Here is a 24926-nt window from a genome sequence, read left to right as displayed (position 1 = left end):
CTGACCTTTCCGAAGAACCTGGCTCCACAGGGAAAGAAAAGGTGAGGAATATCTGATGCCTAAGTCTCAACTGGCAGAGAAACCAGAATCACCTCTTTCCTAGAAAAGAAACGGAAACTGTCATGGTTATATGCTGTCATCTCTCTAAAGGAAGGGGGAAAAGCAGGTTAACCAACAAAACATGGGATGATAGGGTTTTAGCTGCAGCTCTCAAATCTTACAGCACTTTACTTCCTTTATTAACAACATTGTTCTGCATTCATTCGTGCCACAGTAATCAACTATTAGTGTGACCATCAGCTCAGCCAAGCAAGGGCTGACAGGATCCAGGCTGCACTGGGTGCAGAACAGCCCAGGCAGCTGAAGAGCTGAGATGTCGCAAAAACGACCAGGGCTTATCACCATCTCTACTTCCCATGGTCCAGCAAACCGAGGCCAAACACTGTTTCCTAAAACTGCAGAGAAATCCAAAATTAAACACTACCAAACAAAAAGCAGACAGGAAGACGAAATAATCTACCTCCTCCTCATGGAAAAATAATCTGAAAGGAGTTTAAAAATACACGAACTAAAATTTTTATAACTATTATCTGCCAGTTTTGAAGACGTCTTCGGGTGCCACAACTGGGGGCGAGAAAGAATAAATATCAACGTATAACTTCTAGAGTGATAATAAACGATGGGACCCCATCTCGGATGGATGGATTTTTTTCCCTGCTATAGCCAAAAAGCAAGCTGAACTCTACGTACAACAGACAGACTATACAATTAGGGGCATTTAAAAATAATAAGACTCATCTCTGCCTTCTTGCAAAGAATAGAATATATATTTAACAGCACAAAAGAAGATACCACTTGAGCTTCCCCTTTAGCCAACAGGAAGAATTTCCACATATAAAAATTAAAAATTTAAACTTTTAAATCATTTGTGTTTTAAACATAATACAGACTTAGAAATTGTTCAATATTAACCCATAATCCCACCCCTAGCACAAAAATCAACCCCAAATCCAGAAGTCACAGGTTTTTGTTCCTAAAAATCCCACAGCACTGAACTTGATCTTCACATCAGGCTGACAGCAAGTAAGAGGCTTGCAACATGAGCAATCCCGAGGGTAGAACAGAAGCACAATCAATGCTGCATCTATTATCTACCTGGTGGCACTGGTGTACCTCTGAGGTCAGGTCCATGAGATTCGCCCCCAGACTAGGGCCCCGGAAGGGTGAGCTGGCCGCTTCCCTCATCTTCCCCCTCGAAGGATGTCCAATAAGCACCTGGGAATTGACTTTTCTTGGGGAAAGGGTGCTGGTAACAGCTGTCAGGGCCAAGGAAATAGTGAGAAGTTCAGTTCTCTGCTCTTTGGATGAACTGTGTAAAACATTTATTTTAAAAGACACAATGTTAAAAATATTAAGAAAAATGTCTACAAAATCTGGAGGGCTGCCTTTTTCTCAAAGGGTAAAGCCTGTGGGGTGGTGGGAAAATAATCGAGGGCCCAGAACTACAACTCTGCAGTGAGATAGAGACGCCCTTGAAAACTTGTCACATTCTTAAGATGCCTTGCCAAGGTAGCAAAAGCTGAGGGTGACTGTGTGAGCAGGAGAAAGAGGGTGCCAGCTCCTGTGGGAGAGGTTGCTACTGTGCCCCACCCTGTGCCGGAATGTCAGGCTTTAGGGCAGCTGTCACAGGCCCCGGGGGCATCAGGACTCTGCCTCTGAACCAGAGCTGCTTTCCCGACTAACTTCAATCTGGAGAGATGGTAAGTTATCTAACCGGCTCTTCTTTTGGCGAGACTGCTCTTTCTCCTTAATCAGAGCCCCCCACGCCCTTTGCAGCTCGGAGTTATCTTCCTCAGTGCCAGGTGCCCTGTGATCTCCTTTCTTCGTACTCTTTTCTTTGGTCTTGGGTGCAGATCCTAAGCGAGTCCATAAATTACCTGTTTGGATGATATGACATTTCAGTTTTGCAGTCAGTGCTAAAAACCAGGGTAGTACCAAGGGGGCAGTGGCACTGTCAACCCCTGATGTGCAGGAAATGCCAGCAGTCTGTGGCGCCTGCCAGCACGGTGCAGCCTTGGGAAGGTCATCTCATTTCCCGGGGGCAGCCCCTGCCTGCAAACAGAGGGATCTGGACCCCACAGAGGATTCTCACTGTGTGGGGACAGTCATGTACCTCCCTGTCACCAGACACATGGGATCACCTGAGAGGCTGTTTCCTCCTGCTCCTGCCCTTCCCTGCTGAGACACACCCCTGTGTGCCAATCCTTTCTGCCAGGAGTAGGCCGTTCCCAGATCCTTCCAGCTCCAACATTCTACAAATCAATGGGCCTAGTGCACTGCAACGTTTCAGAAATTCTGCCCACTATCCATTCATTTTTGAAATACATTTTATGAAAATTTCGCAAGAGAAATATGTGTTTAGATTTTGTGAACAGCCACATTATAAGGCAATTAAAAGTGGTTTCTGTTTTTGTTTTTTGAGACAGGGTCTTGCTCTGTTGCCCAGGCTGAAGTGCAGTGGTGCAGGCACCCACCACCACACCTGACTAACTTTTGTATTTTTAGTAGAGACGGGGTTTCACCACATTGGTCAGGCTGGTCTCAAACTCCTGACCTCAGGTGATCCACCCGCCTCGGCCTCCCAAAGTGCTGGGATTACGGGCATGAGCCACCGTGCCTGGCCTACAAATTTTATTTATAAGATGATAGAATATGGCAAACAACTATGATAAAATACTATATGAAAAAAGTAGGATTTGTATGTGGACAAAGATCGGAATAGCTCACATGAAACTAAAAAGGATCTGTGCCACACGGAAGGAACCATGAGCACGCTATTTTTTTCCATTTTCCAAGCATTCCTTACTGTTGGGATGCTGATGCTGATGCTGATGATGCTGATGATGACCTTAAAGGAAAAGGAATCATCACTTATGTTTGTCATGTGCTGTTTCTTGCCTTCTGATAAGAAAGTATTTCTACAATACACCACTGTCCTCTGCTCTCACCGAACTCCCCATCCCATCAATGTTAAGTGTTACCAACCTGATTTCTTCTCCCGAGTATCGGCGTAGAGGCCTTTAATATCTTGCCTAGGAACACCTAGTCTACTATGAACATCAGAAGAGGGCTCTCTCCGAACCACTGGGTTACTACTAAAAGCCTTTTCTGGAGAATATGGTCTTTTTCCTAACCGCTGGCGTATATCTGAAAACAGAGAGAAAGTACAACAGTCACAGTGTACGTGCTTTACTCTCGGCACCATCTGCCTGAGACCTCTAAAGGATCTGGCACCAGCTCTCCCTAAGTGAGGACACAGGGCCTGACAAGCAGGCTGCTACGTATCTTTCCTTTGTCATCAGTCTGGATTTCCCTAGGAAAATTCGGACGTAGGTGCTGTCAGGGGGAAAATCTTTAATTGATTGCTCCAGAACTAAATTTTTGAAGAAACAATCATTTTTATTGTTTTAGCAGATTCAAGCACACTAAATAATTTACAAAAGTTTCAGCTAACAAAAGAATCCTGCGAGCTCCCTGAGAGCAGAAGGGACAATCTTTGAACATATTAAGTAGCTCCCAATAAAGAGACTGGCAACCAGCAAAAGCAAAGGATAAAAATTTGTTTTTCACTCCATCCCCCCAGAAATCTGCCTGTCCTCTTGCGTTCCCCCTAACAACGACAGCAACGGCCGAAACACAGCGTTGTCAGCGAGACCTTGTGCTGAGGCCTCATCTCTAACTTCTCTCGGAGAGCAGCACCCCGGCCTCTGCTCGCTCAGGCCCGAGCCCCTTCCTTCAGCACTTCCTAGCCCTGAGTCTTCCTTCATAGGACTTTCTGTTCTTTATCCATTCTGTCTCCACTGACCTAGCTCAGGCTCCTGGTACTGATTTAACTCTCCACCCCACCCCACTCCACCCTCCAGTTATCTTTCTAACATAGATCTAAGACCAGGTTACTTCCCGTCTAAAAAAATCAGGTTTGCCAACAAAGATGCTGCCCTTCTGAGGCCGCACTCTAAAGCTACTTTCTCTAGGAGCCTTTCACAATCTCCTTAGTAGATTGGCAATGGCTGTGTGTCTCCTCCAAAGACTTCTCTCGCTCCTAAGCACCCAGCCTTGGCTCTGACACACAGCAGGTTTGGCTAAACACCTCCCAAATGAGTGTTTGCATGTACAAATGATCTAGTGAAAACTCTTAACCATTCAGACAACCACCCAACTTAATTTCCATTATTCTTGTATATAAAGTATGCCAATGTCATACAGAGTAAAATATGGTTGGCGCACCTCAGCCATGGGCTCCACATCTACAGATTCAACCAACTGCGGATTGAATATATTTGGGAAAAAAAAAATAAGACATAAGAGTCCAGCAAAAAATATACAGGATAAGAATTTATACTGTATTAGGTATTATAAATAATCTAGAGATGACTTAAAATATATGAGAGGATGTGTGTAGGTTACACGCAGGTAATACGTCACTTTAAGGGACTTTAGCATCAGTGGATTCTGGTATCTGCAGATTCTGGTATCTGTAAGTGCGTGGGGAGTCCCAGAAACAAACCCCCAGAAATACCAAGGAACGACTGTAATTATCTGGAATAAAAATATTTAAAACTAGTTTTGCAAAAGTTTGATTACTTTTCATTTCCTGAAATTCCAACACCTAGCCCAAAATCTAGATATGATGACCCAGGGCAGCGAAATCAGTTCACAAATGGTGTATTTTACCCAAGAACTCAACTCTGCCCCAGTCTGCTTTCTGGAGCTCAGAATACAGCCCAGAAGCACAGCTACAATACCTGATTTAGTATTGCTGACTGGTGGCCGTGGACGCGAGTGCTGGCGTTTTTCATCTAACAGATGTCGGACATCTGCAAATTTCTCAGGTGGCGGTTTGTTACCAATTCAGTTTTTGATATTGCTTGAAGATACACTATCTGCCCTCATGGAGTTCCTTGAAAAAGCAGGTAGGACAGGGCACAGTTAACCAACTTCAGCTCTGAGACAAGGCCCAAACAACAATCTCATACTTTGGAGGAAACAGTTTAAGAAATCCAATCTAATATGGCCAACATACACTCACAAACCCATAAACTTACAATTATTTGCTTATGGAAACCATGAACTACCTGCTATAAAGAGCCTGGTCTGGGTGAGCAGGTTTTCAAATGTGGTTTCCACACGTGTATGTCCTATCACAGAGCACGAGACTACCAGTCCCCCTCTCCTGGGATAGATGTTGAGTAGAGGCCTACAAAGAGACTGGGGCTTCGGCTCACCCATGTTGTGATTTGGCTGTAGTCAATACATAGTGTAGTCTACAGTCTCTCTCTTTAAATGGCAGACTTCTCTTTCAAAGAGATATGCTACCATACTAGGTAACAGCACGGTTCTGGTGGCATTCTCTACCAGAAAGTTCTCTGAAAACTAAATATAAGAGTGTGAACAAGGCCATACAAACAAATCAGCTTGAATGGACTTTTCTCCTCCCTACAAACATACTGAGAACATGTGAGATAGAGCATCCCTAGACTTTAACCCTTGAATTGTGGATTCTGCCTGCACAGAATCTGCTCACCCCTAGTAGTCATCAAAGATGTGCACATTGAAATAACTAATTCGTTTTTGTTCATGAAACTAGCTAACATTAGAAAGAATGGTAATAGCTAAGGCTGGTGAGCATGTAGGTAGTAGTGGTAATTGTGTGATTAAAACCCTTCTGGAAAACAATTTAGCAATACCACCTTTTTAAACATGTATATTGTTTTATATAATAACTGGACTTTGAAGAATTTATCTAGTTAGTGCAACAGTAAGAAAACAGAAACCCAAAGTCCATCAAAAAGGAATTCTTTAAATAAACCATGATACTTTCAAACAATGGACTACATACAGTTGAAAAAATAACAATGTCTATAACAAGTGAAAATGCACAATGCAAAACTATAAATAGCATAACCTCATTTTTATAAAAAATATACTTTTATACAACTATAGCTATAGTTTTTCCATGTGCTATACACACATACACACAGCTGAAAGGCTATTCACCCAATTGGGAACAGTGTTACTGTCAGGAAAGAATGGGAATACAGATGATTTTCACTTTCTATATTGTCTATAGCTTTTAGAACAAGAATTGCTGCTTGTATAGAGGAAACACTGGATGTGTTTATTAAACTCCTAAAAGGGACTGAAATCAGAATAGATGAAAGATATTATAAAATTAGGAGGCATTAAGAAGAAGTCATATTAGTATTTAAAATCAAATGAAAAGCTGGCATTGATAAAACAAAGATTTTACCTAATGTTTTTCAACTGAGATTCCACTTCATCAGCATACATAGTCATTTTCTTTTTCTTTTTTTTTTTTTTAATTTTTTATTGGATTATAGGTTTTGGGGTACATGAGCAGAGCATGCAAGACAGTTGCGTAGGTACACACATGGCAGTGTGCTTTGCTTTTCTTCTCCCCTTCACCCTCATTTGGCATTTCTCCCCAGGCTATCCCTCCCCACCTCCCCCTCCCACTGGCCCTCCCCTTTTCCCCCCAATAGACCCCAGTGTTTAGTACTCCCCTTTCTGTGTCCATGTGTTCTCATTTTTCATCACCCACCTATGAGTGAGAATATGCGGTGTTTCATTTTCTGTTCTTGTGTCAGTTTGCTGAGGATGATGTTTTCCAGATTCATCCATGTCCCTACAAACGACACGAACTCATCATTTCTGATTGCCGCATAATATTCCATGGTGTATATGTGCCACATTTTTCCAATCCAGTCTATTATCAATGGGCATTTGGGTTGATTCCAGGTCTTTGCTATTGTAAACAGTGCTGCAATGAACATTCGTGTACATGTGTCCTTATAGTAGAACGATTTATAGTCTTTTGGATATATACCCAGTAATGGGATTGCTGGGTCAAATGGAATTTCTATTTCTAAGGCCTTGAGGAATCGCCACACTGTCTTCCACAATGGTTGAACTAATTTACACTCCCACCAACAGTGTAAAAGTGTTCCTTTTTCTCCACATCCTCTCCAGCATCTGTTGTCTCCAGATTTTTTAATGATCGCCATTCTAACTGGCGTGAGATCGTATCTCAATGTGGTTTTGATTTGCATCTCTCTGATGACCAGTGACGATGAGCATTTTTTCATATGATTGTTGGCCTCATATATGTCTTCTTTCGTAAAGTATCTGTTCATATCCTTTGCCCACTTTTGAATGGGCTTGTTTGTTTTTTTCCTGTAAATCTGCTTGAGTTGTTTGTAAATTCTGGATATCAGCCCTTTGTCAGATGGGTAGACTGCGAAAATTTTTTCCCATTCTGTTGGTTGCCGATCCACTCTAGTGACTGTTTCTTTTGCCGTGCAGAAGCTGTGGAGTTTCATTAGGTCCCATTTGTCTATTTTGGCTTTTGTTGCCAATGCTCTTGGTGTTTTGTTCATGAAGTCCTTGCCTACTCCTATGTCCTGGATAGTTTTGCCTAGATTTCCTTCTAGGGTTTTTATGGTGCCAGGTCTTATGTTTAAGTCTTTAATCCATCTGGAGTTAATTTTAGTGTAAGGTGTCAGGAAGGGGTCCAGTTTCTGCTTTCTGCACATGGCTAGCCAGTTTTCCCAACACCATTTGTTAAACAGGGAATCCTTTCCCCATTGCTTGTTTTTGTCAGGTTTATCAAAGATTGTATAGTTGTATGTATGTTGTGTTGCCTCCGGTGCCTCTGTTTTGTTCCATTGGTCTATATCTCTGTTTTGGTACCAGTACCATGCTGTTTTGATTACTGTAGCCTTGTAGTATAGTTTGAAATCTGGTAGTGTGATGCCCCCCGCTGTGTTCTTTTTGCTTAGAATTGACTTGGCTATGCGGGACATAGTCATTTTCATGCTCTTCTTTGGGGAAGGAGTGGAAATCATTTTCAGGTCCAGATCATAGTCCATTTCATCTGAGTCTGAGCTGCTGGCACTGGACCGTCTGGACGTGCTCCGCTCATTGGACTGCTTGAGAGCTGGGAGCTCCTCGTGGTACTCTACCACCACTCTGTCATCTGCATCCATGTCCTGGTCTTCTTCCTCCTCCTCCTCCTCCTCCTCCTCCTCTTCAATGGGTTCCTCAGGTACATTCACTAGTCCTGAGGAAATTTAATCAGAAAACATTAGGAAAAGCACTAAAATTAACAAGTATGATTTTCTACTCTACATCGGGGACCTTTTTAAAGACAGGGCTCCCATCCCTGACATTTTATAAGAGCACGATCTGTAATAGTGCTGAATGGACATTACTCTGATACTGTAACAGGAGCATGGCTAGGTAAAGTATGATGCAGCAACCTAATCAAATATCATAAAGTCATTTAAAATACACTGATCCATTATTCACAGTTTTTGTATTTGCAAATTTGCCAAATTTATTTGTAATTCCAAAATCAATACTTGCAATGCTTCAATGGTTGTTTGCTGGCACGCAAAGAATGGCAAAAATACTCTGAGTCACCAGACACGCACACTCCCAGCTGAGGCCAAACAAAGCAACACTCTGCCTTCTTGTTTCATCTCAAGCTGTAAACAACTGTCTGTTTCAGTCTGCCGCTAGCCACAGTTTTCACACTTCTGCACTTGCTGCCAGTGATTTCACTGCTTAAAACTGCCCTGAGTGTCCTGCTCAAGTGCTGCCTGGTGTTCCTAGATGCAACCAGGCTGTGGTGGGCAGTGTGCAGCCTGAGTTTTAGGGCTACTGGCCGTGAATTCAACGTTAAATAAGGTGTCCTTAAACAGAAACACATAAAACAAGGTACCATACTGATCCACTGGCAAAAATGTGACCAGAGGCTACACATGATTCGGTGTTTGCTAATTCAGTGTGCACAGTGACTTTATAGAACATAAGCCCCATGAATAATGAAAATCAATGGGAAAACACAATAAACAAAAGCAGCAGAATAGAAAGTATACGTTCACAAGAGTTAGACTATGTATTATGAAAATAGACAAATGGGAAAAATGTAAGATGAAATCAGTCATCATACAGGGTACTAGAAATGGAATAATTTGCTTTTTAATTTCCTTAATCTGTATATAAAAACTGTATGATGAAAATATTTATAGTAAGTAAAACTGGAAAAGCATAACAGTGTAACAGAAAAATATGTGTATTATTATTGTAGTTGTTGTTATTTTGAGAAAAGGTCTTGCTCTGTGGCCCAAGTTGGCATACTGTAACACCATCTTGGCTCACTGCAGCCTCGACCTCCCAGGCTCAGGCAATCTCAGCCTCCCAAGTAGACCATGCCTGGTTTGGCTAATTCTTTATTTTTTTGTAAAGACAAGGTCTCACTATGTTGCCCAGGCTCGTCTCAAACTCCTGGTTTCAAGTGATCCTCCTGCCTTGGCCTCCTGAAGTGCTGGGATTACAGGTGTGAGCCACTGTTCCCAGCCTATGTGTATTATTAATATGTAGATCTCAAATACACAATTTTGTATATACACACTAAATAAAATGTCTAGACTTCATCCCTTTCTGTCCCCATTACAATCAATGTGTGTGTATGTGATTCTGTATGCTGACTTGGCAAGTTCTATTATGCATGTAGAAGATTCCACAGATTAGGCTCAAAATAAGAACAATTCATTATAAAACATAATTAAAATGGTTCTTTTACAAATAAGCACCAAAAAAGGAGAAAGAAACCCATTTTTCTGATATCTCCCTTTTCTGAGGCATTCACATGCACAAACCAACAAGCACAAAGCACTCAACACAGCAGCTTATTTTTATTACAGAAAAAGAACAATACAATCCGTTTATATGACAAAATAATTTTTAAAATTGTTTCCAGCCAGGCATGTTGACTCACGCCTGTAATCCCAGCACTTTCAGAGGCCAAGGAAGGCAGATCACAAGGCCGAGAAGGGCAGATCGACCGGCCTGGCCAACATGGTGGAACCCTATTTCTACTAAAAATACAAAAATTAGCTGGGCGTGGTGGTGCACGCCTGTACTCTCAGCTATTCAGGAGGCTAAGGTGGGAGAATCACTTGAACCCAAGAGGCAGAGGTTGCAGTGAGCCAAGATCATGCCACTGCACTCCAGCCTGGGTGACAGAGCGAGACTCCGTCTAAAAATAAAATAAAATTGTTTTCATGCAGCTGTTGATATTAATAGTTGAAAAATTAGGATCCTAAAAAAAGGTTTGTTTTAATTTTCTCTGTGTCACATTTGGCCTTTTCGATTGAACAGCTTTTATAAAATCATTTGATCTCTTTGGGCAACTTAAAATTCACTGTGACTTGACTTACTTTCCTATATGTTGGCAGAGGGTGAGGGCAAGGAAGAGAGGATGATAAAGTTTGGAATCTTAAAAGATTGTATTAAGAATAAAAATATGATTTCAGCAGCCAAACATGTGTCTACCCAAGAGCTGAGCAGGCAACTACCAGAATGCCAATGTTTATACGACGTCAAGCCAAAGTCATCCCCAATCAGGGCTCTCTTCTTGATCACGTCCCGCTGAATACGACGGGAATGATATCTTCGCTTCCTGCAAGAACGCCAAAATAAGCACACAATCAAAAACTAATAGGAAAGACCCTGAAATAAACTAGCCCGTTTCTTTCTTTCCTTCCTTCCTTCTTTCCTTCCTTCCTTCCTGCCTTCCTTCCTTCCTTTCTTCCTTTCTTTCTTTTTCTTTCTTTCTTCAGTGATGGAGTCTCTCACCGTCTCCCAGGCTGAAGTGCAGTGGCTATCTCAGCTCTCTGCAACCTCTGCCTCCCGAGTTGCAGCAATTCTTCTGCCTCAGCCTCCTGAATAGGTGGGTCTACAGGTGTGTGCCACCACACTGGCCCATTTTTGTATTTTGAGTAGAGACAGGGTTTCACCATGTTGGCCAGGCTGGTCTAGAACTTCTGATCTCAGGTGATCCATTCGCCTCGGCCTCCCAAAGTGCTGGGATTACAGGCGGGAGACACTGCATCTGGCCTCACTAATTCATTTCAACTACACAATGAAACAATATTAGGTACTAAAACAGATATTTTAAATGTAACTAAAACTCAGCATTTACCACATTTAAGAATCTTGAATCCTTCCCTCATCTTTCTTCCAGTCTACACGGGGTTTAGACATTTCAACACAGAATACTAACTGAAGGATTAAGAAAAACTTAAATACTTTTCCATTTTAAGGTTTTGGGCTCACCATGAATTGCTAAGAATTCCTTTCATGCCTCCGTAATTTGGATTCCCATATTTCATGTAATATTGACTTCTTCTGGCTGCTCCAAGTTCCTTTTTGTCATCTAAAAATTAATTATAATAGTTACCTAGGCTTTCCTGTGAGTGTGAAGGCAATGTTGAATGTTTTCTGTTGTTTTTTTTTTTCCTTAATGATTTCCATAGCTGGAATCAGATCAGCGCAATTTGCAAACAAACAGGAAAAATCCACTACCAAATTCATACTCTGAGTGCCCACTACGACAGTGAGTGTAGAAGGGATAAAGCCAAATACAGAGGCGAACAAGGTTACAACTGCTGTTTTGGAGCCAAATGACTTAACGGGGAAATAAAAATAAACAATACAAGACACAAGGTTCCAAGAGGCATAAAGAGCTTTAGGTCATTGCAGGTACTCAGGAATCAAAAAGGCTTTCTCAAAACGGCATTTTTGCCACCCCATGAAAGATGATATTCACTTCTGAATAACACGTCAACAACACAGAATCAGGATGAAAGAAACAGAGTGTTTATCATTCCATATATTTGGTAAATCATTTTTTCCAGCTTACCGTGTTTCTCAAAATGGCTTAAAGAAAACGGCATAGTACTATACATCTAGAATGTACTCAACAACTCAAATGAGTACATGTGGCAAAGAGCACATTTGTCAAGTTAAAACGTCAGTTAATAGGAAAGAAAGGCGGTCAGTGATGATAAATTTTTGTCCAAAGCAGTAATACAAAGGCCTTCCATGGTCCTTGGACACTCTGACAGTAAATAACAAACACCACTGTGAATATACTCAGTGCTCTAGGTAAATGTGACAACACAAACTGTAATGCACAGCCCCCAACCCTGAACCCCTCAAACCATGCCCACCAGCTCCTTGGAGAAATGGCTGATTCCAGATGTGGAGCAGGTAAGATCCAAAATGAGTCTGGAAAAGCAAGATGCTTTGTTGTGCCATAAAGTAAGAAAGTGCTTAAAGAATCATGGAGGGGCCGGGCGCAGTGGCTCAAGCCTGTAATCCCAGCACTTTGGGAGGCTGAGGCGGGTGGATCACGAGGTCAAGAGATCGAGACCATCCTGGTCGACATGGTGAAACCCCGTCTCTACTAACAATACAAAATAGAAAAAAAAGAATCATGGAGTACATCAAAACAGCTTGAAGGGGCTCTACTGGCCAAATCCAAGACAACTTGTAAATTAAAATACTCATATTAATGGATGATGACCCACTGAATAAAGAATCCATGATTCTAAATTGATGTAAATAAACAAACAGGTAAAAACAGAAAGCTCCTCCTTACAGCACCTGTCTACTAGTAAGAAATGATGTAGTCAGAAAGACATCAACACGTATTAAAAGCAGGAAATGCTGAGAGCAACAGGCTATTTACAGGAGCTCAAAGAATCTGCCCACCAAGTTTTTATTTTATTCATTTCTTTAATTTTTAAAAATAGCTTTGAGGTCTTGCTATGTTGCCTAGGCTGGTCTTGAACCTCTGGACTCAAGTGTTCCTCCTGCTTTAGCTTCCCAAAGTGTTGCGATTATAGGCATGAGCCACTGCAACCACCAGCCCATCAATTTTTAAGACACAAATGGAAAAACAGTAACTTTACAGTGGAAAAATCTAGTGATTATTGCCTTCACCAAGTGAATAAAGTGAACATCCCTAGGAATGGGACAAGTAAGTGTCCCAGGGCTCCTGACATGAGGCACTGGAAATTACATGACATCACTTCCATGGCACGCCTACCTCACATGCACAACCCTAATTCAACCAGGAGGAATCATCAGACACACCGAAACCGGGGACATCCTATAAAACAGTAAGCCTATACTCTTGGAAAACACAGGAGGACAGAAGTAGCTCCAGATTAAGGGAAGCTAAGGAAACGTGACATCCTTAAAAACACTCAGTCCTGGATTGGATCCTAGACCTGGGGGCTGGGTGGGGAATACAGAAGTGACATTATTGGAACAGCTGACAACACTTGAATATGGACGACGGATTAGGTAACAGTACTCTATTAATGTCAGATGCATTGATTTTGATGAGTGTGCTATCAGTGAAAGACAATGTTCTTGTTCTCTGGAATACGTATTCAAGTATTTAGGGGTGACGGGTTTTATCTTCAAATAACTCTCAAAAAACAGGATTTGTATATGTGTATACACATATACACACATATACACACATTTTTAAATGCCCGCCAAAAGTCACTGTGTGCAAAAGTCTTATGAGACGGGAATTAGAGCTTACTGGTATACTGGCAATGTTCAGGAGGATCCTGCTGCAATAGATTAAAACGTTTCACTTTAAAGTTTTCATAATTCAGATGTAACTGGCTGAAAACACATGGGGCAAACCAGTTTTAATAGAAAATCACTTTCTTTAGCTAGAAGTCACAGAAGTATACAAATATATTCACTTTAAAAGTCAGAAATTCCAGCTCAGGCAGCGAGCACTTATTTCATAAGCAAGAATACTATAGTTTGAAGGGAACTTTGAGACTACTTGATCTAAGTTCTATTAAAAAAAAAGGATGTCACTCCACAATAAATCATTTTGATTGAAAATACAAAACAATACCAAATAAAAAATTTACCTTTTGTAGCAAATCTCATGAATAACCTATTTCCTTTAGCAAGTTTGTTAGCTGGACGAAGATCATTTCTTAACAAAGACTCCTCTTCTACCTGAGACAACGTGTCCAACTTAAGAAAGAAGAGTATTTTTAATATAAAAATTAAAGTCCTTTTCATATTTCTTCAGTAGTCCAGTCACCATTAAGAAAGGCATTCTACCTTTAATGCGTACAAGGGTTATAGCACCAGTTCCTCTGTAGAATTTCTAACTCAGAGGTTTCCCGCCCACCTTGTCTAAAGGAACAGTCTCAGCCATTCTCTATTCCCTACTCTTTCCTGTTTTCACAGCACCTGTCACCACCTGACACAGTATTAGGATCTGTGCATTGGTGTATCACCTGTATTCCCACTAGAATGCAGGCTCCAAGAAGACCAGGACTTTGTTTTGCTTGAAGCTATATCCCTGGCACTTAGAATATGGCGTATAGTAGGTACTCAGTAAATATTTTTTAAATGAATACATGCTAATATTTCTAACAGCAGTGTATAATCCATTAGGAAATATGTCTTAACCATTAGACAACCACCCAACTTAATTTTCATTATTCTTGTATATAAAGTATGCCAATGTCATACAGAGTAAAATATGGCTGGCGCTTAATTTTCTTAATTTTACCGATTAGATAACACTTCAAAGTATTTCTCAATAGAACTATTTTCTTTTTTGTAGAAGGATGAGAACTATTCTGGGGTTTCAAGGTTAATTGTTACATCCACATGACCTTAAAGGACAAGAGCTTTGTGCATCCTCAGAAGGTCTCACGGTGAAAGCTAGAGGAAAAACACAACTAAGTCTTTAAGACTTAAATTAAAAAGACAGTAAGCATTTTTTACAAGAGAGCCTGACATCTACCTTCGCCCTATTACTAACCTCTACGTCACTTGTGTTCTCGTCTTCAACCTCTCCTTCTTCAGCTTCATCATCCTCTGAACTGTCTTCCTGCTTGTCTAACATGGAATGTGAAGGACAAGACGAAACAAGGTAAAAGTTTCATATAATGAGATACAGGATGAACTATTTCATATAATTTTAAAAGTCCAGTATTTTCCCCTTTGCTGATGATCTAAAGCATCATAGCTTACTTCAGAACCACCTGATGAGACGCTACAGCACTCTGCTGAGACACGCACAGCGCACAGCAGAACTGAGTGAAGAAGAGGACTTTCAAACCCAAGTTCCCTCTTTTGTTCATCACTTACCATGGCTCATCCAGTCTTCCAGACCCCTCCTCTCTCTGTCTCCTTTCTTTCCACACACGCCCTCTTCCAGGTTTGGGACCCCCTCGTTGGACGAGATTCCTGGGCTCGCGTTCAGTTCACAACACCTCTGCCCAGGGGTCAGCAACCTCCCGCAGCCTCGGCTCCTGCTGTGACTAACCCAGACATCGTCGGCCCTATTCCTGGAGCTGTGGTGAGGATAGCAGTCACCTAGTCATGGTTCTCAACCAGGTGATCCTGCCCCAAGGGACACTGGGTGATATCTGGGAACATTTGTGGTCTTCATGACTGAGGGTGCTTCTTGCATGGAATGGGTGTGGGTCAGAGACACTGCCTAGCCCGCTGCAGTGCCCAGGATGGCCCCACCCCAGAGAACAATCCTACCTCCACACCCAGAGTGCAGAGCAGGAGATACCTGCGTTCATTATTGGAAAAATATTGAATCTGCTCCCTGCTCTCACTTGGCGACAGAATATGTTTGCGACAGGGCAGACAGTGTAAACCAGGGGGATCCCAGCTCCTGGGGCTCTCCTCCTCTCTCCCTCCCCATTCCGTGTGGATTTCAATGTGTGCAGCCTCCTGGGAACTCAGTGGAGCAGAGGCTCATGGGACGCAGAGTCTCTTGGGGGTCTGTGGAATCCCCTAACCCTGGGGGTCTCACCTGGGATGATTCTGTGCTCAGGGGGACACTGGGCCATGTCTGGGGTTAACTGTGCTTGTCACGGCTGATGGTGCCCCTGGCATGGAGTGGACAGAGGCCAGGGACACTGCTTAGCACCCCACAGTGTCCAGGATGCCCCTACCCCAGAGAAGGATTGGCAATGACGTCCACAGGGCCTGGGGAGAAGCCCTGGCTAAAGTGAAACCTCTATTGTGAAGGCGTCCACGGGTTGCATGGCAGGTCAGAGGCCACTCCATGTGTTAGGGATCTCGGGGTCATAAGCATTAATCAGTGCCCCCCCAACCCAGAGCTCCTGGAGGCTGAGACAGTGTCCCCTACCCTCCAGGCTTCCACTGTGGGTGTGAGGCTGCCTTGAGTTACAGCTTCTCGAGAACTGCCTGAGGCCGGGTGACTCAGCAGCCCAGGCCTGTCTCCCCTTTGCTGCCCATCTGTGGCCATTACAGGGTGGCCGCCTGTATCTCAACCCCCATGTGGGTGCCAGCTGTTGTCATAACTGGCCGGAGCCTCTGCCATCCCAGGCGCTAGATCTCACAGCTCCCTTGGGTCCTGGGAACTTTCCCAGCCCCCTTCTGCCCAGGACCTGAGAGCTTGGGTGAGCTTTCCCAGCAGAGGAAGCAACACAGGGCATGCAGATGAGGGTGGAGGGGCGGGAAAAGCCCCTGGGTCTGTGTCTGGGAATGGTTCTGTCCAGGCAGAGTCCAAAGCCAAATGCTCAGGGAGGATCCCATGACCCTGTGCAGGTCACATCCTCCTGGTGTCTTTTTGTTGTTGTTGTTGTTGTTTGTTTTTTGTGTTTTTTTTTGAGACAGAGTCTCTGTCCCCCAGGCTGGAGTGCAGTAATGCGATTTTGGTTCACTGCAACCTCCACCTCCTGGGTTCGAGCGATTCTCCTGCCTCAGCCTCCTGAGTAGCTGGGACGACAGGTGCCTACAACCACGCCCAGCCAATTTTTATATTTTTAGTAGAGACAGGGGTTTCACCATGTTGGCCAAGATGGTCTCAATCTCTTGACTTCGTGATTCACCCACCTTGGCCTCCCAAAGTGCTGGGATTACAGGCATGAGCCTCCACACCCGGCTCCTCCTGGTGTCTTCTTGCTGCTGCAACTCTCTGTGGTGAAACCTCCAACCCAGTGGTCCTCACCTGGGGCTGATCCTGGCCCCTGGATGACACTGGGCAATGTCTGGGGACATCTGTTGTTACAACTTGGAGGAGGGGGCTCCTGGCATGGAGTGGGCGGAGGCCAGGGATGCTGCTCAGCACCCTGCAGTGCTCAAGACAGCCCCACCCCAGAGAACCACTGGCCCCTGTGTCCACAGTGCTCAGGGGGAAACCCAGGATTATGTCAAGGACTTAGGGGTTAGGCTTATGTATCAGAAAGGTGTCAGCCTTGTGGTGAGGACACAGAGGGGCCAGACCCAAAGAAGGAGTCTGACACCCCTCCTGACACCTAAGGATGCCAGCAAGACAACTCTTGTCAAGGGGATGGGGGTGGTAAAGAGAAGCCAGTAACTGACCGCCCTTGTAGAAGCCACACTGGCAGAATTTAGTGACTGGACATCTGTGGTCAGAGAGGAAGGGGCAAGGGACGAAGCAGGAGGCAGCTCAGATTGGAATGTTTTGGAAAACTAAAATTTAGGAAAGTCCTAAAAAATACATACTTGAAAACACGTGCATTTGTATGGAAGATATGTATGGGAACATATATGTGTGCATGCATGTATATGTAAAGATGAGTGTGTGTCGCTATATTCATCTGATGTCTACCTTTCTAGCTTGTTTGTCTATATCCACCCATCTTCCATCCATCTATCTAGCCAGCATTCAGCGACCCAGGCATCTATCCACTTATCCACCATCCATTCATCCACCCACCATCCATCCATCCATCCACCATCCATCCAGCTATGCATCACATCTACCCAGCCAGGCATTTATCCACTTATCCACCCATCCCTCCACCCATCCAACTACCATCCATTCATCCATGCATCCAACATTCATCCAGCCATTCATGCAGTCATCCAACCACCCAGCCATTCACCATCCATTCACCACTCATCGTTCCACCCATCCATCCATCCGTCTATCCACCCATTGTCCATCTGTCCATCCACCCACCCATCTATCCAGCCATTCATTTATCCATTCATCCATTCACCTACCCATATATCCATCTATTCATCTATCCATCCATGATCCATCCATCCACCCAGCCAACAACCCACCTAGTCATCCATTTATCCATCCATCCATCCATCCATCCATCCATCCATCCATCCATCCACCGACCCATCCACCCAACCATCCACCCAACTGTGCATCCACTCATCCATCCTTCCATCCACCCATCCAACTCATTCAGCCATCCACTCATTCACCCATCCACCCATCCACTCATTCACCCATCCACCCATCCACCCATCTACTCACCTATCCATTCATCCATCCACTCACCCATCTACTCAGCCAATCATTTATCCATCCATCCACCCACCTACTGATCCACCCATCCATCTATACATCCAGCCAGCCAGCCATTTAGCCATTCACCCAGCCACCAACCCACTTAGTCATCCATCCATCCATCCATCCATCCATCCATCCATCCATCCACCCATCCATTCATCCATCCATCCATTTATTCATCCATCCATTCACCCATCCAACCCAGCCATCCACCCAACCATGCATCCACTCATGCATCCTTTCATCTACCCATCCACCTATCCATCCACCCACCCACCTGTCTACCAAGTTACCCACCCATCCACCTGCCATCTGCCTATCCACCCACCCACCTACCCACCCACCCATTTATCTGTCCAGCCATCCATCTGCCTCCCACCCATCCATCAGTCCATCCACCCATTAGCCCACCCACCCATCTGTCCAGTCATCCTAACATGTCATTCTGTTTTTCAGGCTCCTCTGGGCTGAGATGGTTTCTCAGATGTTCTCCTTTCTGGCACCCTCAACAGTCATGAAAAGGTCTGGTCAGGTGTTTTGTAGGTTGTCCCTTGACTGGATTTGTCCAGTGTCTTTCTCATGGTCAGACTGAAGTGATGGGTTTTGGGGAGAAAGCCCACAGATGTGAGGGCCTTCTTGTCAAATCCCATCAAGGGAACATGATAGCCACATGACTTCTCACTGCTGATGAGCTTGATCACCTGGCACAGGAGTGTATGCCAGGTTTCTCCACTGTCATTTTGATTTCAAGGTTACATTCTTTTCCTTTTCATTTTCTTTTCCTTTTTTTTCAGATGAAGTCTTGCTCTGTCACCCAGGCTGAAGTGTAATGTCACTATCTCTGCTTACTGCAACCTCCACTTACCAGGCTCAAGCGATTCCCCTGCCTCAGCCCCCCCAAGTAGCTGTGATTACAGGTGGCCACTACCATACCCAGCTAATTTTTATATTTTTAATAGAGGTGGGGATTCACCACGTTGGCCAGGCTGGTTTTGAATTCCTGACTTCAAATTATCCACCTGCCTCAGCCCCTCAAAGTGCTGAGGTTATAGGAGTGTGCCACCTCACCTGGCCCATGGAGACATTCTATTGGATCCACACACAGTATTGACTCTGAGTTCCTATTGAGGGATGCTTGTGTGTGTGTGTGTGTGTGAAAGAGAGAGAGAGAGAGAGAGAGAGAATTCTGCCTCCTTTTTCAATTGACCCTTTGGCTGTCAAATGTCAAGGCTGGGATTTGCACTTGGACTGGCTCATTTCCAGAGCCTGCGAGTGTCCTTCCCTCCATGTTCTTCCCTTTCAACCTCAGCTGAGCTCTTGGGGGACCGAGGTCACTGCAGCTTGTCTGGTCCTGCCAGCTCCCAGCTCCCCCAGCCAGACGTGCCATCCCAGGTTCCCCCATTTGCGGCCCTTGCTTTGAATTTATGGGCCTCCTGAACAGAATTGGAAACTCATCAGGGAGTGTGAAAGTCTCTCTAGAAGGTGGGAATGCCAGCAGTTGCCAGCCTCCAGCACCTGCAGCAACAAGGAGTCTTGTCACACAGCTTGGAATGTGGCAGACACAGCTGGAGGGTGGAGCAGTGGAAGGTGAGGGCCTCTATCCTCCCAGATCTCACGCTATCATGACAGCTGCCAGACTGCACTGAGCCCCTCCTGGTTCCACAGCCTATGAAGGGGGCAAGAGGTTTATTTCTCCTCATTAGAATAGTACAACTTTCTGTTTACAATAGTAACACTGGCTTTTTGCTAAAAAACTTTTTCAGAAAACACACAAAGGTTTAAAGAAAGAAGGATACTGAGAAATCACTGAATCTTAGTTTATGAGGGTGAAGTTATGGTCTATGAATGATGTCTCCATTTTTTTTTCTGTACAACTTTATTTACTATTTATTGCACATAACTCAAGATCTTTAACTGCTAACCACGAAAGGTTCAAAGGACTATTTTTTCATGAAGTTTAATGTTAACAGTAGTGAATTCATTTACTCATGTGGTGTTTTTTATTGTAAACATCTGAATGATTCACATTGCCACAGTTCCTGAACTCATAAGCGCAGACCATGCACAGGCTGGCAGCAAGCCAGAAAGCCACTCTGCAAGCAAACAGATACTCTGCATGAAGAGGAAATTCACAGCACAGATACTCTGCATGAAGAGGAAATTCACAGCACAGGCACTGCATAAAGAGGAAATTCACAGCGCAACATTGAACGTCCAACCTAAGTCATCTCAGAATGATACATATATATTGACTTTTTCATTCACACAGGATCTGGAACTCAACTGGTTGGTCGGTTGGTGATGGGGTTGACCTGATTTTGGAAGAATTGTTCCTGAAATAATTAAGGAAATGGGGGTTCAATCTCTCTTCTCAGTTGCTTGTTCCTCCCCAGCACCTTCAACTCCTCAGCACTCTTCAGCTTCTTTAGTTTCCTCTCCTTCTTCAACTTCGCCTCCTTCTTCCTTTGCTTCTTCAGACTCTTCCTTGGCAGCTTCTTCCTCTTCGGCTGCCTCCTCTTCCTTGTCCTTCTCCTCCTCCTTGGCTTCTCCTTCAGAGGGAGGCTCATCCTTGACTTCCTCAGCTTTAGCAGCCTCAATGGTTTCCTCCACTTCAATCTGCTCCTCTTGGACATGGCTGGTGCAGTAGGACGAGCAGGAGCGGGTGGACATCAGATAGGAGCTGGTCTGTAAACCGCCATAGGCATATCTACCAAAGACCTGGGAGCTCTGGGAGTAGCCACTGGTTATGCTTCCCACGCTGGTGAAACTGAGCCGGGTCTCCTAGCCTTCCAAGAGTTGCCTGTAAGCTGCAATCTCAATATCCAAAGCCATCTTCACGTTGAGGAGGTCTTGGTATTCTTTTAGGTATCGTGCCATTTAACTCTTTGTGGTCCTCAATCCATTTTCTAATTTGTTGATCGTGTCCTGCATATAGCGCTGATGTCTGCGTTCTGCTTGTCCTCCAGCTCCTGCAGCTGCTTCTCCAGCGCTTCGTTCATGCCCTGGCATGCTTCGATCTCCAGGGTCTTGGCCTTGAGCAGGCGGCGGCTCCCGGACACCTTGTCCTTGGCGGCGCGCACGGCGTCGGTGTTCTTGGCGGCGCTCTCGGTCAGCACGGTGAAGCGGCTCTTGAACCACTCCTCGGCGTTCTGCATGTTCTTGGCGGCCAGCTTCTCGTACTGAGCGTGGATGTCCTTGAGCGCGGCGGAGAGGTCGGGGTTGGTGGACACGTCCATCTCCACGGAGATCTGCGTGTACTGGATCTGCGCCTGCAGCTTGGCGATCTTCGTGCACTTTCTTCAGAAAAGCGATTTCGTCCATCAGGCTGTCGATGCGCTTTTCGAGCTCCACGCGGGCAAGTGCCGCCTCGTCAGCGCTTTTGCTCGCTTCCATTAGCCAGCCCTCGGCATCCTAGCGGCTCAGCACCTCCTCTTCATAGCGCGCCTGCAGGTTGCGCAGGGTCTCCTCCAGCCCTTCGCGTTCGCCCTGGAGCGCCTGCTTCTCGTTGGTGGCGTCTTCCACCGCCAGGCGCAAGTCGCAGATCTCCTGCTTGTACAGCGCCTGGAAGCTGGACGGTTCCGAGTGCTTCTGGCGCAGCACCAGCAGCTCCACTTCCATGACCTTGTTCTGCTGCTCCAGCTCGTGCACGCGCTCGATGAAGCTGGCGAAGCGATCGTTGAGATCCTGGAGCTGCGCCTTCTCCTGCGTGCGGATCGACTTGAGGTCGTTGCTGTTGGCGGCTACCTGACTCAGATCGAGGTTCTCCAGGCTGTGCATCAACAAGCTGGAGCTGGACGAATAGCTGCCGCGCACGGACAGCGAGGAAGAAACCGACGCAGAGTAGCTGGAGTAAGCGGAGCGCGCGGTGCTGCAGCCCCTGCGCACGCTGGAGATGTGCAGCCGGGGCGTCTCCGCTTAGCGCCGCTTGTAGGAGGTCGAGCAGTACGGCTTGAAGTTGAAGGAACTTACGGTGGCCGCCGGTGGCTCCCCGGTCCGCGGCGGCGGTGGGAGCCTGGAGAGAGAGAAGGACAGGGGAGAGAGGGAAGGGGGAGGATGGAGGGCTGTGTGCCGATGTCTCCATTTTTTTTAAAAAGGAAAAGTTCCCCGAGTAATCCCAATCTGGAGATGTAGACTGTTAAAATATCTCCCAGGCTGCCTGCTTTTTTGTTTGTTTTGTTTTGTTTTTTGACACTTACTCTCACTCTGTCACCCAGGCTGGAGTGCAGTGGCAGTATCTTGGCTCACTGTAACCTCCACCTCCCGGGTTCAAGCAATTCTCCTGCCTCAGCCTCCGGAGTAGCTGGGATCACAGGCATGCGCCACCAAGCCCAGCTGATTTTTGTATTTTTGGTAGAGTCAGGGTTTCACTGTGTTGGCCCGGCTTGTCTCGAACTTCTGACCTCAGGTGATCCACCTGCCTCCGCCTCCCAAAGTGCTGGAATTACAGGCATGAGCCACCGCGCCCGGCCAAGGCTGCCTGTTTCTAACTGGCTGTTTTTGATATAGTTTTGAATGTACTGAGAAGTTGCAAGAATGGCTCAAGGCACTTCATATACTCTTTATACTCAAATATACCAGCCGTTTACACTTGCCCTATGCTTTCTTTTATTGTTCTCTCTCACTCTCACTCCATCGTTCACTGTGTGTATACACATTTATGTGTGTCTATGTGTTTATGTATAAATTGTATGTGGATGTGTGTGTGTATCTACGTATACACAGAAAGATAGTTACTTACATGGCATATATACTATATATATTATTATGCAGTTATATATACACGGGATTTTATGTATGTAGCTATACATGTATACATATTGATTTATTTCCATCTCTTTGAAATTAAGTTAGAGACATTATGCCCTGTTAACCCTGAAGACTTCGGTGGATATTCTCTACTACCAAGGCCCTTTCTTCCCTCCCTCCCTTCCTCCCCCATCCCTTCCCTCTCCCTTCTCTCCCCCTTCCTCCTTCCCTCCCCTTCCCTCCCCTCCCCTCCCCTTCAGACCCCTTCCCTTCCCTCTTCCTTCCCTTCTTTCTTCCTTCCCTCTCTCTCTTTCTTTTTCTGAGACAGGGTCTGCCCTGTCACCTGGGCTGGAGTGCAGTGGTGCAATCATGCCTCACTGCAGCCTCGACCTCCTGGGCTTGACTGATCCTCCCTCCTTAGCCTCCTAAGTAGCTGGGTCACACCACCATGCCTGGCTAATTCTTTTGTTTTTTTAGATACAATGTCTTGCCTGTCACCTAGGCTGGAGTACAGTGATGTGATCACAGCTCATGTCCAGCCTCAAACTTCTGGGCTCTAGCAATCCTCCCACCTCAGCGTCCCAAGTAGCTGGAACTACAGTCACACATCACTAATTTTTTTTTTTTGGCAGAGAAAGGGTCTCCCTGTGTTGCCCAGGCTGGTTTTGAACTCCTGACCTTAAGCCATCCTCCTACCTCAGTATCCCAAAGTGCTAGAATTATAGGCATGAACCACTGGCACCCAACAAAGCTGGTGCTGTGTCCTTCTGATACATTGCCATAATTCTTAGAGCTCCCTTACTTTCTGGCACAAAAAGATGCTCCAGAAATATATTATTTTCTGCCCAATCCTGGAGCCAACCTCTTCTCTAAGCAGTCCTGATGACTTTTAGTTCTTCCAAACATAGGTACTGTTAAAAAAAAAAAAAATAGGGGCCAGGCGCGGTGGCTCACGTCTGTAATCCCAGCACTTTGGGAGGCTGAGGCGGGTGGATCAGGAGGTCAAGAGATCAAGACCATCCTGGTCAACATGGTGAAACCCTGTCTCTACTAAAAATACAAAAAATTAGCTGGGCGTGGTGGCACACACCTGTAATCCCAACTACTCAGGAGGCTGAGGCAGGAGAATTGCCTGAACCCAGGAGGCGGAGGTTGCGGTGAGCCAAGATCGTGCCATTGCACTCCAGCCTGGGTAACAAGAGAGAAACTCCATCTCAAAAAAAAAAAATTGGCTGGGCATGGTGGCTCATGCCTGTAACCCCAACACTTTGGGAGGCCAAGGTGGGTGGATCACATGAGGTCAGGAGTTAGAGACCAGCCTGACCAACATGGAGAAACCCCGTCTCTACTAAAAATACAAAACTAAGACCAGGTGTGATGGCTCATACCTTTAATCCCAGCACTTTCGGAGGCCAAGGCAGGTGGATCACTTGAGGTCAGGAGTTCAAGACCAGCCTCGCAAAAGTGGTGAAAGTCTGTCTCTATTAAAAATACAAAAATTAGCTGGGTGTGGTGGCAGACACCTGTAATCCCAGCTATTCAGGAGGCTGAGGCAGGAGAATTGCTTAAACCCAGGAGGCGGAGGTTGCAGTGAGCCCAACATCATAACATTGCACTCCAGCCTGGGCAACAGAGCAAGACTCTGACTCAAAAAAAAATTAGCTGGACATAGTAGCACATGCCTGTAATCCCAGCCACTCAGGAGGCTGAGGCAGGAAACTCACTTGAATCCAGGAGGCAGAGATTGTGGTGAGCCAAGATTGTGCCATTGCACTCCAGCCTGGTCAACAAGATTGAAACTCTGTCTCAAAAAAAAAAAAAAAATGCACCACACCCACAGATATATGCACTTTTCTGAATAATAATAGAATCATACTATTGATACTATTCTTTGATCTTTTTAAAAAAACTTTTAGCAATGAATTATGGGAATCTTTTT

General features: G+C 45.1%; 2 pseudogenes across 1 annotated transcript; both read right to left on the bottom strand.

Annotated features, from left to right (window-relative positions):
- Window positions 1-1143: 1143 nt before the first annotated feature.
- Window positions 1144-15016, bottom strand: LOC100413290 (nuclear cap-binding protein subunit 3-like; annotated as a pseudogene). The gene is made up of 10 exons (XR_013536388.1): window positions 14744-15016; window positions 13833-13941; window positions 11203-11302; window positions 10443-10546; window positions 7894-8140; window positions 6311-6361; window positions 4806-4960; window positions 3046-3207; window positions 1775-1937; window positions 1144-1316 (listed from the first exon to the last, which is right to left on the bottom strand). The product of XR_013536388.1 is annotated as a nuclear cap-binding protein subunit 3-like (transcript).
- A 5082-nt stretch (window positions 15017-20098) lies between these two features.
- On the bottom strand, window positions 20099-22874 carry LOC100413653 (neurofilament light polypeptide pseudogene; annotated as a pseudogene).
- Window positions 22875-24926: the final 2052 nt, after the last annotated feature.

The sequence above is a fragment of the Callithrix jacchus genome, chromosome 5 (assembly GCF_049354715.1).
Source record: "Callithrix jacchus isolate 240 chromosome 5, calJac240_pri, whole genome shotgun sequence".
NCBI lineage: Eukaryota > Metazoa > Chordata > Mammalia > Primates > Cebidae > Callithrix > Callithrix jacchus.
Note: the sequence above shows the minus strand (reverse complement) of the source record. Positions and strands in the feature narration are given on the sequence as shown.